The sequence below is a fragment of the Haemaphysalis longicornis genome, unplaced genomic scaffold (genome assembly GCF_048455015.1).
Source record: "Haemaphysalis longicornis isolate Haplotype H1 unplaced genomic scaffold, Haemaphysalis longicornis Haplotype H1 scaffold_62, whole genome shotgun sequence".
Classification (NCBI taxonomy): Eukaryota; Metazoa; Arthropoda; class Arachnida; order Ixodida; family Ixodidae; genus Haemaphysalis; species Haemaphysalis longicornis.
This window is the reverse complement of record NW_027526410.1, coordinates 1,544,180-1,561,210: the sequence shown is the minus strand read 5'-3', so window position 1 is coordinate 1,561,210 and position 17,031 is coordinate 1,544,180. Positions and strand designations below refer to the sequence as shown.

Here is a 17,031-nt window from a genome sequence, read left to right as displayed (position 1 = left end):
TAAGAACTTGTGCTCCTTGTTCACAGGAAGCGACACGCCATTCAGAGTAATGTCTGCGTCCGGATGGACCCCGCGCTTCCTTGAGAACACAACGCAGGAGCTTTTTACAGGATTCAATTTAAAACCATTCTTGTCTGCCCAGCCGGCAAGTTTCTTTACACCAAGCTGGACTTGACGTTCGCAGATTGACATATTGCATGATTTATAGGATATCTGGACGTCATCTACATACATGGAATAAGAGATTGTAGGTGGCAGTGCCTTACCAAGAGAGTTCATTTTTACTATGAAGAGAGTGCAGCTCAACACGCCACCTTGTGGCACGCCATTTTCTTGCACGTGAACCTTTGAGAGTGCACCACCGACTCTTACTCGGAACGTTCTGTCTGACAAGTAACTGACAAGAGCGTTCAACATGTTACCCGAAACACCGAATGACTTGAGGTCCCTAAGGATCCCATAACGCCAAGCGGTGTCGTATGCCTTCTGAAGGTCGAAAAACACAGTTAAACAATACTGCTTGTGCGCGAAGGCATCCTTGATGTACGAGTCAAGAGCTAACAGTTGATCGTTCGTCGATCGCCCCACCCTGAAGCCTGCCTGGCAGCTCTCGAGAAGACCGTTGTACTCAAGGAAGTACACGAGCCTGCGATTTATCATCTTCTCGAAGAGCTTGCACAGGCAGCTTGTCAGGGCAATAGGACGGTAACTTGAGGGGGATGACGGGTCCTTTCCCTCCTTCAGGAAAGCTACAACTATAGCCTCCTTCCAAGTGTTTGGAATGTGCCCCGAAAGCCATATCTTGTTATATAGGTGTAAGAGTGTTAGAAGCGTGTCTGCGTGCAGGTGTTGTATCATTGTATATGTAATGTTGTCTGGGCCTGGAGCTGAGGGTTTACACGTGCTCAGGGCAGCCTTCAGCTCATGTAGTGAAAACAGGGAGTTGTAAGAAGTCTGTGATTTGTTGTTGTCGTGTAGTGACTTCTTTTCACTAGAGTCTTTATACCTCAGGAAAGTGTTCGTGTAGTGTGCTGAACTGGACACGTGTTGGAAGTGTTTTGCGAGTGTTTCAGCCTGGTCTTAGAGTGTGTCCCCTGTAGTGCTGACCAGAGGCAGGCTGTGAGTTTGTTGTCCTTTGAGTTTGCGTATTCTCGTCCATACTTTCCGTGTGTCTGTGTAGGAGTTTATGGATGTTATGAAGGAACGCCAACTCTGTCGTTTTGCCTCACGGCACACGCGTTTCTCTAACGCCTTGGCCCGTTTGAAAAAAATGAGGTTACCCGACGTGGGGTACCGACGAAGGACACCCCACGCGTTGTTCTGGGCCTCTCGCGCCCGCCTACAGTCCTCATTCCACCACGGCCTCCGCTGGTTGCGCGGGGCACCAGAGGCGTGGGGAATGGACTTTTCGGCGGCGTCGAGGATGTGCGCCGTGAGCAGTTGGGTAGCTTCTTCAACGTGTAGGTGTCCTATAGATGTGTGGTGTAGTTGGGATGTCTCTGTAAATGTATTCCAGGTAGCTCTTGCTTCATTAAACCTTTTATGGGAAGATGGACTGCTCGGGCCTGTACCTATGTACGTTAATGAAGTAGGGAAATGGTCACTACCATATGGGTCCGTGGCCACACCCCACTCAAGACATGGAAAGAGAATTGCCGAACCAATAGCCAAGTCAAGACATGAGTATGTGTTGTGTCCTATGTTATATGTAGGCTGTTTATTGTTGAAAAGGCATGCTCCAGAGGATGTAAGAAACCTCTCTATCAGGCGACCCCGGGCATCCGTACGAGAAGAGCCCCAAAGAGAATTGTGAGCATTAAGGTCGCCTGTTAGAATGTACGGTTCGGGCAGCTGGTCAACCAGCGCCTCGAAGTCAGAGCTTAAAAGTGTAACATCAGGAGGAATGTAGATGGAGCATACCGTTATCAACCTATTAAATATTATTAAGCGTATTGCTACAGCCTCAAGGACGGTATTCAAGGTGACAGGGTGGCATGCTAAGGATTTTCGGGCGATTATGGCCACACCGCCAGAAGAGTGTGTGCAGCCATCCCTGTCTTTCCTGTATACCAGGTAACTATTCAAGAAATTTGTGTGTTTGGAATTCAGATGTGTTTAATGGACAGACATTAAACTTGGCTGGTTGGCATGCAGAATCTCATGCACGTCGTCAAGATTATTCAGAAGGCCTCTGCAGTTCCATTGAACAATATTTTCTCTTCCCATTATGATGTGATAGAGCTACTGGAGAGTGATTATGTAGGGTCTTTCGGGGCTTGCACTCTTGGGAGGGGCTTTCTGGCCATCTCTACTGACCTGGACGTCGCAGCCCGTTCCTTCCGCTGCGATGAAAGCCGGAAGGGCTCGACGTCCATGTCGTCATCTGATGGCAAGGGGGTGCCCAGCGGACTGGGCCCCCTTGACGTTCTACCCTTTCGGGCGTTCTTTGTCTGCGCTGCCAGTGCCGAAGGCGTGGGGAGCACGACAGATGGCACAGGCAGTGAGGCAGGGGAGGGGGTCGCTGCGACTGCCTCCGTCTCCATCTCGTCCGGGCCCTTGCGTGTGCTTCGGGCCGGTGGAGAGGAGGAAACGATGGGTGCAGCAGCATCCCCACCGGACGTGGATGCCACCACAGCCGCTGCTGGCTCAGCGAGCGGTGCGGAGGCGGGTTGGGCTGCAAGAGGCAACCCAGGGGGGGGCGGGCGCGGGACCATGTCCGACTCTCGGTACTGGGTCCCCGCCGAAACAAGACGCCGCTCCGCCCCCCGGCGAGCTGCGTCGGCGTACCTCCCCAAAGGAAAAGAGGCGAACCTCTTCCGCGCCTCTGGGAAGGTGATGTTTTCAGTGATTTTGAGATTTATTATTTTCTTTTCCATCTGGAACCTTTCACACGTGCGGGAGTACGCAGCATGAGGTCCATGACAGTTGCTGCACATTAATTGTTGAGCCTGGCAGTTATCTGTATCATGATCTTGGGATGAACATTTTGCGCACGTTGTTTTGCCGCGACAGGAGGTGGTGCCATGCCCGAACCGTTGGCACTTGAAACAGCGCCGCGGGTTCGGGATGTAAGGCCGGACAGAACAGTGAATGAAACCTGCTTTGATGGATTCGGGGAGTGTGGTACGGTCAAATGTCAAGATTATATGATTTGTCATGATTTGCTTATCATCTCGCCGCATGGTGATGCGCCTCACTGCCGTCACGCCCTCGCCTTTCAGACCTTCAAGCAGATCGGCTTCCGTCTCATTTATCAGATCTGGCTCAGAAATCACACCCTGAGAGCTATTGAGGCTACGGTGGGGTGTGACTCTGATGTCCAGATCTGCCATGCGATACTGGGTAAGGAGGCTTGTGGCTTGCTGGTGAGTGTTCACCTCGACCAGAACTTCGCCGGTTCTCAGTTTCTTGGCTTGGAAAGACTTGCCAAGGATGCCTTCAAGGAATTTGGTGATAAGGAACACTGGGAGGAGATGGGATTTGACTTGTCAAGATATTCAACAATCAAGAAGCGCGGATAGTTATCTGGCTTTTGGGATGCAATTGTTGGCAAGGGTGGGAATGAAGCTTCGGTGCGGCCCCTTTTCGGGGGCCGATCACGTTTGGGGGGGGGGGTTTGGAAAATGCCATATGATACATTGGGAAGCAGGGAGACGGGGGTACTTTCTTCTTTGACCTTACCCTGGTAGCCAAAGAGGTCCCGGAGCTCCCTGCCTGGTGAACAGACAGGGAGCCAGTTATCCTCTTGATGTTCTTTTCCCCGGGGCTTCTCCTCCAAGCCGCAGTAGCGCTGAGGATCTCGCCCCGGGTATCCTCAACCGACAAACTCAGCCTCCGATACAAAAGTGTACATTTATTTACAGGCCGGCGGGCGGCTCGGAAACAGTGCTCGGGCGGAGCCCAAAGACGACGACCCGCCACCTGCGGCGTCCCGATGTCGTCTCCCTTAAGGTCCCTGAAATAACTAAGGTAGCGCCATCTTTAGATCTCGCCGCCTTTCGCCCTCGCCCGCGCTCCTTTCCTCCTTCGTTTTTTGCCATTTTCTTTTTCGCCGGCGAACGCCGCGCGCCATTGGCCAACGGCCAGTGACGTAGTACCTCGTCCCCGCGTTGTTTGTTTTTTTCTTCTCTTCGCCGCCGCTGTCCCTTTAATTCGCCATTTTAGGCTCAGCTACCTCGGAGCAAGCCTTATCGAAGCCGCCAGCGTATAACAACCGATAACAACCGAAGAGTCAGGTGCTCGTTTCAAATAAGTGTCGCGTCGGCGTCACTTCATGTAGCGTCGCGATGCCGAATTGTTGTGCCTTCGGCTGCTCGAATAAGGTCAGTGATGGAAAAAGACTCTTCTTAATTCCGACCGGCCAACGCAACGCAGAAAGGAGAAAAGTTTGGCTGCACAGAATTTGACGGGCAGACTTCAAGCCCACGCTATCATCACGACTTTGCGAGGTAAGTTTTTGCACTTTTTGTTCCCGCTTTGCCAAATTCTGCGCACGTTTGAGCGGCCACTTACGAAGAAATGCGTATTCACTCCGCAACGGTCGTCCACCCTTTGTTCTAAGCAGGCATTACGCACTGCGGGCAGTTTGTCACTCGTCGTAAGCTTTGCTTTAGAACTGAGGCCGCGTATTTGTTGTGTGCGCGCTTACTTTCCAGCAGAATCAGGGGCGTAGTCGGTTTTCGTAAGGTTGCCGTGCCGAAATTGAGTTCACGCGTATTCGCGCTTGTTTTGTTCGACGGCAGCTTGCGTCCGACTATGTAGCGAATTTGTGTTCAGCGTGTGGATGTTCTCTCTCGGCCAGTGGGTACGTTTTTGCACTTTGTTCCCCCTTTGTCAAATTCTGCGCACGTTTGAGTGTTCACTTACGAAGAAATGCGTATTCGCCTCGCAACGGTCGTCCACCCTTTGTTCTAAGCAGACATCGCGCACTGCGGGAAGTTCGTCACGTCGTAAGCTTTGCTTTAGGCCTGAGTCCGTGTATTGGTTGTGTGCGCTCTTACTTTTTGGCGGAATCAGGGCGTAGCATCTCCAGTCGGTGGTCGTACGGTTGCCGTACCGCAAAGAATTTCACCTGCATTCGCGCTCGCGTTTTGGTCGATGGCAGCTTGCGTCCGACCGTGTAGCGAATGCGTTCAGAGTGCGTGTGGGCTCTGTTGCGTGGAATCTTGTATTGTGTAGGCACCCCGGTTGTATTATAAGCCCGTTGTTATGACATTGAAGCGATTTGCTGCGTAACGTGCGGCGCACATTGGGGCAATTAGAGGGAAAAAATTTTCGGCTCGGTTAAAAAGCTTACCTAATTTAGTGACCGCGCCGTTACACTAGCGTTCATTCGTAATTTCTGTTGTCGCTTCGTTAAATTCGTGCGCATTTGAGTGGCCGCTTGAAATGCATATTTGCCCCGCAATGGTTGTACACGTACCATCTCTTCCGCGTATGCTAGCGTACAGGGGGCCGTTCATTACGTGTTAACGCTTGCTTTACATGTGAGGGCGCGAACTTGCAGGTTGTCCGCTTACTTCATTTTAATTGTCAACGGTGTAGCATATCCGGTCATTGTCATGTGACCCAAAACACGCGATGTAAATGTGTTTTCAGCAGACCTATTTTTGTTCAGCATTTATTAGCCGCAAGTTGACGTTGGATGTGGCACTGAGCAAATGTGGAAATGCGAATTCAACCCTGCCACGTTTGAACGATCGCTACTCTCTGGCATTATACCTATACTTGCGGAGCGTTTGTGGCAGATCCGAGACTCTGTGGTGCAATTTTTGTCTTTCTCAATAGGATCACTTCACGGAAGACCAATTTGAGAAACGGATATTGGAGAAGCTTGGCGTTAAAAAGCTGAAACAAAATGCCATTCCCAGCATTTTTTCACACAGGAAGCCACCACAGCAGCGCAAGCCACCTGCTCGACGTAAGTGCACCATTTTACTGTTTTGTCTACTGGATACCTTTCCACCTTTGCGTCTGCAATCCTACCTGTGCATACAGGAGATGCACCATTCTGCAATCAACGTTGCTCACGAGGCCCCGAACTATCCAAGGAGTCTTTTGGTGCTGGTGAGTACACGTAATTTCCAGCATTTATGTGTGCTAAAGTTTCTCACAAGTTTCACAGCTTACTTTTTCCAGGTTTCATTCAGTTTTGCAGTCATCATAGTGGCAGATTCCATACCTGCTACGGAATGGGGCTCCAGTGTCCTTTCAGCATGTATTTTTTTCACCTTGCACCACCCTCTAATGGTGCAGGATTCTAGTTGAAGTATTTAATTGTTCACCACTACATTGATGTAATAGGTCCAGACAGACAGACTTCATGGCGTGACGGCACTGAACTCCTCCTTGCAGTGCCCACGTAGATTGTAAGTTCTCTTTCTGCGTGTCATTAACTTACTTTGCATGTGAACACACTGTTCATGTCTTCTCACTTCTTTGCAGCCGCCCCTCCAGTGGCCAACGCAGACATTCCCGGCTGCTCCTGGCACGGTACAGACTACTCGCGTACTGCACTGCCACTTGGCACTTATCTTGCTGAGATGAGTGGTGTCGTGTGACACTGTCTCTGCTGGTGTGTTTCATCTGCAGGCGCTCAAGCTGCAGCTTCACCTGAAGGCCATTTCCTGGCTGCTGCTGCCCACCAAGACTGTTAGTGCCGCTTGCATTGCGTTGTCGGCATGTTTCACTGACAGACTCGAAACCCTGAATTCCACTTTGCTCCTTCACATGCAGGCCCAACTTCGCCCTCTAGTCCAAGATGCTTCCCTGCTCCAGCAACGTGGAACGCATCCTCTGCTGCCTGTAAGTGTTTGCCTTGTGGACAGCAGGAGCCACAGTCTCCGAGTGGGCTGCTTATTTTTTCTCCCTTCTTCTTTGCAGCCCCCCCTCCAATGGCCAACGCAGACATTCCCGGCTGCTCCTGGCACGGTACGACTACTCGCGGACTGCACTGCCACTTGGCACTTATCTTGCTGAGATGAGTGGTGTCGTGTGACACTGTCTCTGCCGGTGTGTTTCATCTGCAGGCGCTCAAGCTGCTGCTTCACCTGAAGGCCATTTCCTGGCTGCTGCTGCCCACCAAGACTGTTAGTGCCGCTTGCATTGCGTTGTCGGCATGTTTCACTGGCAGACTCGAAACCCTGAATTCCACTTTGCTCCTTCACATGCAGGCCCAACTTCGCCCTCTAGTCCAAGATGCTTCCCTGCTCCAGCAACGTGGAACGCATCCTCTGCTGCCTGTAAGTGTTTGCCTTGTGGACAGCAGGAGCCACAGTCTCCGAGTGGGCTGCTTATTTTTTCTCCCTTCTTCTTTGCAGCCCCCCCTCCAATGGCCAACGCAGACTTCCCGGCTGCTCCTGGCACGGTACGACTACTCACGTACTGCACTGCCACTTGGCACTTATCTTGCTGAGATGAGTGGTGTCGTGTGACACTGTCTCTGCCGGTGTGTTTCATCTGCAGGCGCTCAAGCTGCTGCTTCACCTGAAGGCCATTTCCTGGCTGCTGCTGCCCACCAAGACTGTTATTGCCGCTTGCATTGCGTTGTCGGCATGTTTCACTGGCAGACTCGAAACCCTGAATTCCACTTTGCTCCTTCACACGCAGGCCCAACTTCGCCCTCTAGTCCAAGATGCTTCCCTGCTCCAGCAACGTGGAACGCATCCTCTGCTGCCTGTAAGTGTTTGCCTTGTGGACAGCAGGAGCCACAGTCTCCGAGTGGGCTGCTTATTTTTTCTCCCTTCTTCTTTGCAGCCCCCCCTCCAATGGCCAACGCAGACATTCCCGGCTGCTCCTGGCACGGTACGACTACTCGCGTACTGCACTGGCACTTGGCACTTATCTTGCTGAGATGAGTGGTGTCGTGTGACACTGTCTCTGCCGGTGTGTTTCATCTGCAGGCGCTCAAGCTGCTGCTTCACCTGAAGGCCATTTCCTGGCTGCTGCTGCCCACCAGGACTGTTAGTGCCGCTTGCATTGCGTTGTCGGCATGTTTCACTGGCAGACTCGAAACCCTGAATTCCACTTTGCTCCTTCACACGCAGGCCCAACTTCGCCCTCTAGTCCAAGATGCTTCCCTGCTCCAGCAACGTGGAACGCATCCTCTGCTGCCTGTAAGTGTTTGCCTTGTGGACAGCAGGAGCCACAGTCTCCGAGTGGGCTGCTTATTTTTTCTCCCTTCTTCTTTGCAGCCCCCCCTCCAATGGCCAACGCAGACTTCCCGGCTGCTCCTGGCACGGTACGACTACTCACGTACTGCACTGCCACTTGGCACTTATCTTGCTGAGATGAGTGGTGTCGTGTGACACTGTCTCTGCCGGTGTGTTTCATCTGCAGGCGCTCAAGCTGCTGCTTCACCTGAAGGCCATTTCCTGGCTGCTGCTGCCCACCAAGACTGTTAGTGCCGCTTGCATTGCGTTGTCGGCATGTTTCACTGACAGACTCGAAACCCTGAATTCCACTTTGCTCCTTCACATGCAGGCCCAACTTCGCCCTCTAGTCCAAGATGCTTCCCTGCTCCAGCAACGTGGAACGCATCCTCTGCTGCCTGTAAGTGTTTGCCTTGTGGACAGCAGGAGCCACAGTCTCCGAGTGGGCTGCTTATTTTTTCTCCCTTCTTCTTTGCAGCCCCCCCTCCAATGGCCAACGCAGACATTCCCGGCTGCTCCTGGCACGGTACGACTACTCGCGTACTGCACTGGCACTTGGCACTTATCTTGCTGAGATGAGTGGTGTCGTGTGACACTGTCTCTGCCGGTGTGTTTCATCTGCAGGCGCTCAAGCTGCTGCTTCACCTGAAGGCCATTTCCTGGCTGCTGCTGCCCACCAGGACTGTTAGTGCCGCTTGCATTGCGTTGTCGGCATGTTTCACTGGCAGACTCGAAACCCTGAATTCCACTTTGCTCCTTCACACGCAGGCCCAACTTCGCCCTCTAGTCCAAGATGCTTCCCTGCTCCAGCAACGTGGAACGCATCCTCTGCTGCCTGTAAGTGTTTGCCTTGTGGACAGCAGGAGCCACAGTCTCCGAGTGGGCTGCTTATTTTTTCTCCCTTCTTCTTTGCAGCCCCCCCTCCAATGGCCAACGCAGACATTCCCGGCTGCTCCTGGCACGGTACAGACTACTCGCGTACTGCACTGCCACTTGGCACTTATCTTGCTGAGATGAGTGGTGTCGTGTGACACTGTCTCTGCCGGTGTGTTTCATCTGCAGGCGCTCAAGCTGCAGCTTCACCTGAAGGCCATTTCCTGGCTGCTGCTGCCCACCAAGACTGTTAGTGCCGCTTGCATTGCGTTGTCGGCATGTTTCACTGGCAGACTCGAAACCCTGAATTCCACTTTGCTCCTTCACATGCAGGCCCAACTTCGCCCTCTAGTCCAAGATGCTTCCCTGCTCCAGCAACGTGGAACGCATCCTCTGCTACCTGTAAGTGTTTGCCTTGTGGACAGCAGGAGCCACAGTCTCCGAGTGGGCTGCTTATTTTTTCTCCCTTCTTCTTTGCAGCCCCCCCTCCAATGGCCAACGCAGACATTCCCGGCTGCTCCTGGCACGGTACGACTACTCGCGTACTGCACTGCCACTTGGCACTTATCTTGCTGAGATGAGTGGTGTCGTGTGACATTGTCTCTGCCGGTGTGTTTCATCTGCAGGCGCTCAAGCTGCTGCTTCACCTGAAGGCCATTTCCTGGCTGCTGCTACCCACCAAGACTGTTAGTGCCGCTTGCATTGCGTTGTCGGCATGTTTCACTGGCAGACTCGAAACCCTGAATTCCACTTTGCTCCTTCACATGCAGGCCCAACTTCGCCCTCTAGTCCAAGATGCTTCCCTGCTCCAGCAACGTGGAACGCATCCTCTGCTGCCTGTAAGTGTTTGCCTTGTGGACAGCAGGAGCCACAGTCTCCGAGTGGGCTGCTTATTTTTTCTCCCTTCTTCTTTGCAGCCCCCCCTCCAATGGCCAACGCAGACATTCCCGGCTGCTCCTGGCACGGTACGACTACTCGCGTACTGCACTGCCACTTGGCACTTATCTTGCTGAGATGAGTGGTGTCGTGTGACACTGTCTCTGCCGGTGTGTTTCATCTGCAGGCGCTCAAGCTGCTGCTTCACCTGAAGGCCATTTCCTGGCTGCTGCTGCCCACCAAGACTGTTAGTGCCGCTTGCATTGCGTTGTCGGCATGTTTCACTGGCAGACTCGAAACCCTGAATTCCACTTTGCTCCTTCACACGCAGGCCCAACTTCGCCCTCTAGTCCAAGATGCTTCCCTGCTCCAGCAACGTGGAACGCATCCTCTGCTGCCTGTAAGTGTTTGCCTTGTGGACAGCAGGAGCCACAGTCTCCGAGTGGGCTGCTTATTTTTTCTCCCTTCTTCTTTGCAGCCCCCCCTCCAATGGCCAACGCAGACATTCCCGGCTGCTCCTGGCACGGTACAGACTACTCGCGTACTGCACTGCCACTTGGCACTTATCTTGCTGAGATGAGTGGTGTCGTGTGACACTGTCTCTGCCGGTGTGTTTCATCTGCAGGCGCTCAAGCTGCAGCTTCACCTGAAGGCCATTTCCTGGCTGCTGCTGCCCACCAAGACTGTTAGTGCCGCTTGCATTGCGTTGTCGGCATGTTTCACTGGCAGACTCGAAACCCTGAATTCCACTTTGCTCCTTCACATGCAGGCCCAACTTCGCCCTCTAGTCCAAGATGCTTCCCTGCTCCAGCAACGTGGAACGCATCCTCTGCTGCCTGTAAGTGTTTGCCTTGTGGACAGCAGGAGCCACAGTCTCCGAGTGGGCTGCTTATTTTTTCTCCCTTCTTCTTTGCAGCCCCCCCTCCAATGGCCAACGCAGACATTCCCGGCTGCTCCTGGCACGGTACGACTACTCGCGTACTGCACTGCCACTTGGCACTTATCTTGCTGAGATGAGTGGTGTCGTGTGACACTGTCTCTGCCGGTGTGTTTCATCTGCAGGCGCTCAAGCTGCAGCTTCACCTCGAGACCATCTCCTGGCTGCTGCTTCCCACCAAGACCGTAAGTGGTGATTGCCTTGCATCATCCGCATGTTTCACTTGCAAAAACCGTATATGCACTTCGTAATGTGCAGGTCAATGTCACCTGCGTGTCCTTTTAATTGTTGGAGTTCTTGAGTAATGCTGATAAAAGATTTTCTTGTCAGTACAAGGACCATATTGGGCTCACATCTGTGATGTATGATGTGAATTTTCAGAACTTTGAGCAGGGTCTGAGTTTAATAGAGAGACCCGCTGAATAGGATTGGGGCTTGGGCAAGTTGTTTCATCTTTCTCAAGGAGGGAAACAGCGCAAAATTTGACACACACACAAGTAGAAGGAAACATGTCACTCCTGTGCGCCCAATTTTGCGCTTTACCTCAAGACCATTTCTGAAGGAGGGAAACAGCGCAAAATTGGACACACACAAGTAGAAGGAAACGACACGTCACTCCTGTGCGCCCAATTTTGCGCTGTTTCCCTCCGTCAGAACCCACTGAATACTTTTCTTGTGTGCTGGGGGAGCGGGAGTGGTGTGGAGATCTGAATATCTGCCTCTAGCCTAAAGGTGTGCGAGTGGATATAAAAGCGTGTAAAGGCAGGTAATGCAGTATGTACAAACATGTGCATCTTCTGTGGTGATTTTCACCTTTTTTTAGTGCCTTTAGGAAAGAAATGAACTGTTTTTCCACATATCTTGCAGCGATGCTTCCTGCTCCACTCACTCCTGAAACTGCAGCAGCACTGAAGAAGCGCATAGAGGAACTGGAGGGCCAATTGCAAGCCTCTGAGCGGAGGGTGCGACTTGTCCAAAAGCAGAAAATGAAGGCCATGCAAGAAAAAGAGACGTTGAAAAAGCAAATGCACCGGTTCCTTGCCCCTGATCAGTTAAAGAGCATGGAAAAGCACACTATGCGAGGGACTCCTTGGACGGCAGCAACCATTCAAAAAGCCCTGAAATTGAGACTGTCTTGTGGGTCCCGTGGCTTCAACATTGTGCAGGAACTCACAGCGCCATTGCCGAGTGAGCGGACCATTCAACGCCACGTCGAAAACTACAAGTTCTCGCCTGGGGTACTCTCCGAAATACTTCAGTCATTGGCCGTTAAGGTCAGTATGTGCAATCTACCAATTTTCTTAGCAGTAGGGCGTTTTTTTATTAGCTTGCAGACAACGTATTATGCTCATAGCATACAGGGTGCGGGTAGGTTTGTTGTTTTTCTGTAAAGCTACTTATTGTTGAAAGTTTCACCCCTTTATTTAGCAAAGCACATGGCTTCGTACTCGTCAACTTTTGTAACTGCAGATGTGGATTTCTTCAATCCGCGCCTTGAGGTGAAGTAGTCGAGTTCTGTAGCAAATACTGAAAGAAATTGCCACCACATAGTGCCTTTCTCGCGCTATGTGGTGGCAACATGGCCAGAATTCTTCATAATGTTCTCTCTTCCACTGCATTCCCAGGTGAACATGATGGAGCAGCACGAGCGCCACGCCGTTCTCATGTTAGATGAGATACAGCTAACACCCGGACTTGCCTACGACCCTTCAAGCGGCGCAGTGATTGGTAGGCCGACCATTCCCTTGGCAGATGGGAGCTGCCCCAAGGATGCCCTTGCTACACATGCCCTTGTATTCATGTTGGGTGGGGTCACTACAAGGTGGAAGCAGACCGTTGCATATGAATTCACTGGGAACTCTTTTAGTGCAGCTGCAGCTAAGAAAGTCATCGTTACTATTCTGACAGAGTGTGAAAAAATGGGACTTGTGGTAGATGCCATTGTCAGCGACATGGGGGGTGGCAATCAGGGCTTATGGAAGGAGTTTGGTATTGTTGTAGGCAGGTACTCCAAACATGCAGTATCGTGTCCCCATCCTTGTGATCGAAGCCGAAAGCTGTACTTCATGGCAGACGTTCCACATTTGTTGAAAAATTTGCGAAACCACCTCACTAGCGGCCAGGCCATTTTCTTACCAGACGACATTGTTAAAAAGCACAGATTGCCATCTGCAGAAGTAAGCCTTAGTTATGTAGAAAAGCTTGTCGAGGAGGATTCAAAGCTAAACTTGAAATTAGCACCGCACTTAAAGGAAGCTTGCTTGGGACAAGGGCACTTCGAGAAAATGAAGGTAGGATTGGCTTTTTCGCTTTTCAACCACGACACTGCAGCCGGTCTTCGTTATCTAGTTCAAATAGGAAAGCTCAAAAAGAAAGCTCTGACAACCGCTTGGTTTTTTGAGGTAGTGTTTAAGTGGTTTAAACTAATGACTTCACGTACAACCAAGTTGGCTATTAGTAGACTGGACGATGTTAAATACGAGGACACAGTATCGTTTCTGCATGATGTCATAAAATTATTTGAGACACTGCAGATTGGTCACCCTAAGAAAGCAAAATGGAAGCCTATTCAAACAGGGATTATCTTGGCCACCACAGTCGCCCTTGAACTGCAAGAGTACTATCTTAATACAAAGGGCTTCTTCTGTGTAATGTTGAGCAGATTCGGGCAAGATGCACTAGAAAACTTGTTCTCCACGTTGCGTTCCAAAAACCCAGTACCAAAGGCGCTTGAGTTTCGTTGTGCACTTCGGTCCGCTACATTGTCGCAATTTCTCTGTCCCAGCAAAGATGGCAGCTACTCGCAGGATGATGGGTTTTCCCTCGTAGGCATAGATAAAGGGCAAAAAAACTTAGAGCAGAGGCTTGAAAAGGGTGCTGTTGCGTTTCCTGATGAAGTGCTTGAGCTAAGTGAGGTTGAACAAGAGTCCTTAGATTATCTTGCAGGTTACGTTGTAAGTAGTATTCTCAAAAACATGACGTGTACTGAGTGCAGAACAGCTATTACGTGTAATGAGGCGAGCACATTGACGAAACTAAAGTCTTATACAGATACCATCCGACTTGCCTTGCCTTCACCCGCTGTTGTGAGCTTTCTGGAAACTGCAGAGAATTTCTTCCGTGTGAACAGTGACGGGCTTCTTCAGAACAAGATAACGCTTTCCGAGCTCGAGGTTTTTGCATCCGAAAGTGTCACATCTGTCAACTGTTTCCCATCGTGCCACAGTGTTGAGAACAAGCTGCTCAAGGTATTCTTGAAAACGAGACTACACATTCTTCTCCGCAAAGAAAATGAGCGAGTTGAGGCAAGCAAAAGTGGTACGAAGTGTGGAAGTCGCAGCATTGCAAAACAAGCAGCTACAACGAACGTGCAGTAATTCTAGTCAACGAGCTTGTATTGTATATCCTTGTCTAATAGCTAGTCATTTTGAAGCGTATGAAACAAGTCGTGGAGTACAATTTTATAACGAAGAAATGGTGTTGCAGTCCACTCGAGCATTATAGACAAGCGTTCTGCCTACTGTTCATGCTTGTGCACTAGTCATTTTGAACTGTAAAAGTGATCATGTAGAGCGAGATTTTTCTATTGCCGACATTTGTTTGTTTTTTGTGTTCATGCTTTCTCTTGCTGCATATGGCCTTTCATGCAGTTTGTTTACACTAGCTGTGGTGCTGTATATGTTTGCCGTATAATACTAATACTACTACTATGGGTAATTTGTCCGAGACTTTCATCAGTTTTTGTTCATAGCATTGCCTTAGTTAGGCTGTATACATCATACTACCTTGCAGTGTGTTTTGTGTTAAGCTTGTTCACCCTCCTCGTGTAAATTTTGTTCCCAATGTACTTTATGTTAAGACCGTCCTATAATCTTGTGTGCTGTATATTTGCTGCAGTTATGCAGTCATTGTAACATCAATTCAAGCACGGTTTGAATAATGTATTGTTGTGGTCTTTTGTTACATAAAAAACTATCATTTTTGTGACGGCACATTGTGATCTGTATTCTTAGTAGCCTTTTCGTTGGTATAAAGCCTTTGCCATTTTCTTAGTCATGGTCAATCTACAGTTTTGCATTTAGTGCTTTGCAGTTCTTAGTTGTGAACTCTATCATCATGACCTAGTCTAGATGTTTGTCTGCAATACAGCATGTTATAATCTTTACAATCTAATGGTGGTTCATAGCAGACTTGGAATAAAATCCTGATTTTGTGACAACGGTTCATTTTTGAAGGGCACCTTATTGTTTTGTCTCAATCATTGTGATATGGTTTCTCTTTCGAATTTGTTTTGGATGTATTCTTGTGCTAGTGCCATGTACAAATATGCCAGAATATATCCCAGTACAAAGCAATTGTGTGTCCCTGCTTCTTTTAATAATGCCTGCATACAATCACGTCCTACAGTGAAAAACAGGATTTGCAGGAGCAATTTCAGTAATTAACTGCATGAGCAATTTGTATAAGTATTGATCCCGCAGAAACTGATCTCTTATTGCAGTCGTCTCTCGTGAGTATTCCCAAGATTACAGCCTATATTTTTTACACAGTTCTCACCTGAACAGTGGCGGCACACGCAATCTATTGTATCCGGGCGAGAATTTGGGCAGCAGGGATTTCACGCCACTACGTATACGTACGCACAAATGGTGTGCAACAAGTTGAGGAAATTTCGAAATACTGCGACGAACTCTAGGGCGCGTGTCCTGTACGACGTGTCGAAAAGTGTTATCGCAGTGCGCCTTAATTCTTGATTGATTGATTCTGGGGTTTAACGCGCCGACGCAACGCAGGCGATGAGGCGCACCGTAGTGGAGGGCTCTTATGGATTAATTTTGACCACCTGGGGATTTCTATCGTGCGCCGAAATCTCGTACACACGGGCGTTTTTGCTTTTCGCCTCCATCAGAAAAGCGGCCGCCGCGGCCGGGAATCCAACCCGCGACCTCGTGCTCAGCAGCGCAACGCCTTAGCCACCGAGCCACTGCGGCGGGTATCCTTAATTCTTCACTACGATGCACAACTCGATCCACGTTTGCTAAATCGTGTAGCAGTGCAGTCCCGGCCCGCTCGGCTGTAGCAAGCTGTAATTTATCAAAGCCCACACATGAATCAATGTTAGCTGTACAGCATAAAAAGGATTCACAATTGCGCTGGCCTTGGAATACGGTAGTTATTATAGAACTGGACACTACAGTTATAATTGTAAGCTGAGCGCATTCTTTAACTGCGCGTTCTTTGTGCGAGCCTGTTCCAGATATGCCCGACAGGGCCTTACTCGAAGTAATTGTGAACGCCAATCGCACGAACATTGCTATGCCACGGACGCACTGCCAAAAGTACAGCCGTCTCGGGCGAGGCCAACGAGGAGACGCGAGAACTTTGACCTTGACAGCAGCCTATGACGACGTGAAGGTGACATATATTTTGCAACAGCGCCAAAGCACCGGAAAGTGCACGGAGTAAAGGTGGCATGAATGTCAGTAGCTAATGCGGGACGCATACTGAGCGGTGCCTAATGATCTACAACTAACGCAAAAAACGCGAACGCAAAAACGCCAGCGCTCGAACTGCCGCGAACCAAGGTCACCGCGAACCATGCGCGAGCCCTCTGTGCAGCGCTTGCACGACCACAACTTAATCACGCAACTGCAAGAACGGAATTACTGTAACAGAGCGATTTGAAACGTCCACGTTCGATCCTTTCGCTTTCACGACCTATCCTGAGCATGCCGCACACGTAAACAAACACCGCGCTGTCCGTATGCGCCAGCGGCATCCATCCCGCAAATATCCCCTTCTACAAAAAATATACAACAAAACAGCCTCACTTAGGGCGTGTTGGTAATACGGGGCTCTAGAAATAGTATGAAACAGAGCAGTTTGAAACGTCCACGCTCAATCCTTTCGCGTTCACGAACTATCCTGAGCATGCCGCACACGTAAACAAACACCGCGCTGTCAGTATGCACCCGCGGCATCCACCCCGCAAATATCCCCTTCTAGACAAAAATATACAACAAAACAGCCTCACTTAATGCGTGTTGGTAAAACGGGGCTCTAAAAATACTATTAATGCTACCAAAAAGCGATTGCGGTGCGAAAACAAGAGCAAACTGCAAGAAAAACTGCAGCGAGCGGCCCGAAGCGTTGCGAGGGCGTCTGCTCTGAGGAAGGCAACAAATATGGCGGCCC

The 17,031-nt window shown here is 50.3% G+C and overlaps 3 long non-coding RNA genes across 3 annotated transcripts; all 3 read left to right on the top strand.

Moving 5' to 3' along the window:
• Positions 1–3,879: 3,879 nt before the first annotated feature.
• On the top strand, positions 3,880–6,804 carry LOC144144123 (uncharacterized). Its single transcript, XR_013317165.1, has 6 exons — positions 3,880–4,448; positions 5,788–5,920; positions 5,998–6,368; positions 6,445–6,492; positions 6,592–6,651; positions 6,736–6,804. It is a non-coding gene; the product is annotated as an uncharacterized LOC144144123 (long non-coding RNA).
• A 73-nt stretch (positions 6,805–6,877) lies between these two features.
• On the top strand, positions 6,878–7,241 carry LOC144144124 (uncharacterized). Its single transcript, XR_013317166.1, has 3 exons — positions 6,878–6,930; positions 7,029–7,088; positions 7,173–7,241. It is a non-coding gene; the product is annotated as an uncharacterized LOC144144124 (long non-coding RNA).
• Positions 7,242–7,750: 509 nt separating this feature from the next.
• Positions 7,751–8,550, top strand: LOC144144126 (uncharacterized). The gene is made up of 3 exons (XR_013317167.1): positions 7,751–7,803; positions 8,338–8,397; positions 8,482–8,550. It is a non-coding gene; the product is annotated as an uncharacterized LOC144144126 (long non-coding RNA).
• The last annotated feature ends 8,481 nt before the right edge of the window (positions 8,551–17,031 follow it).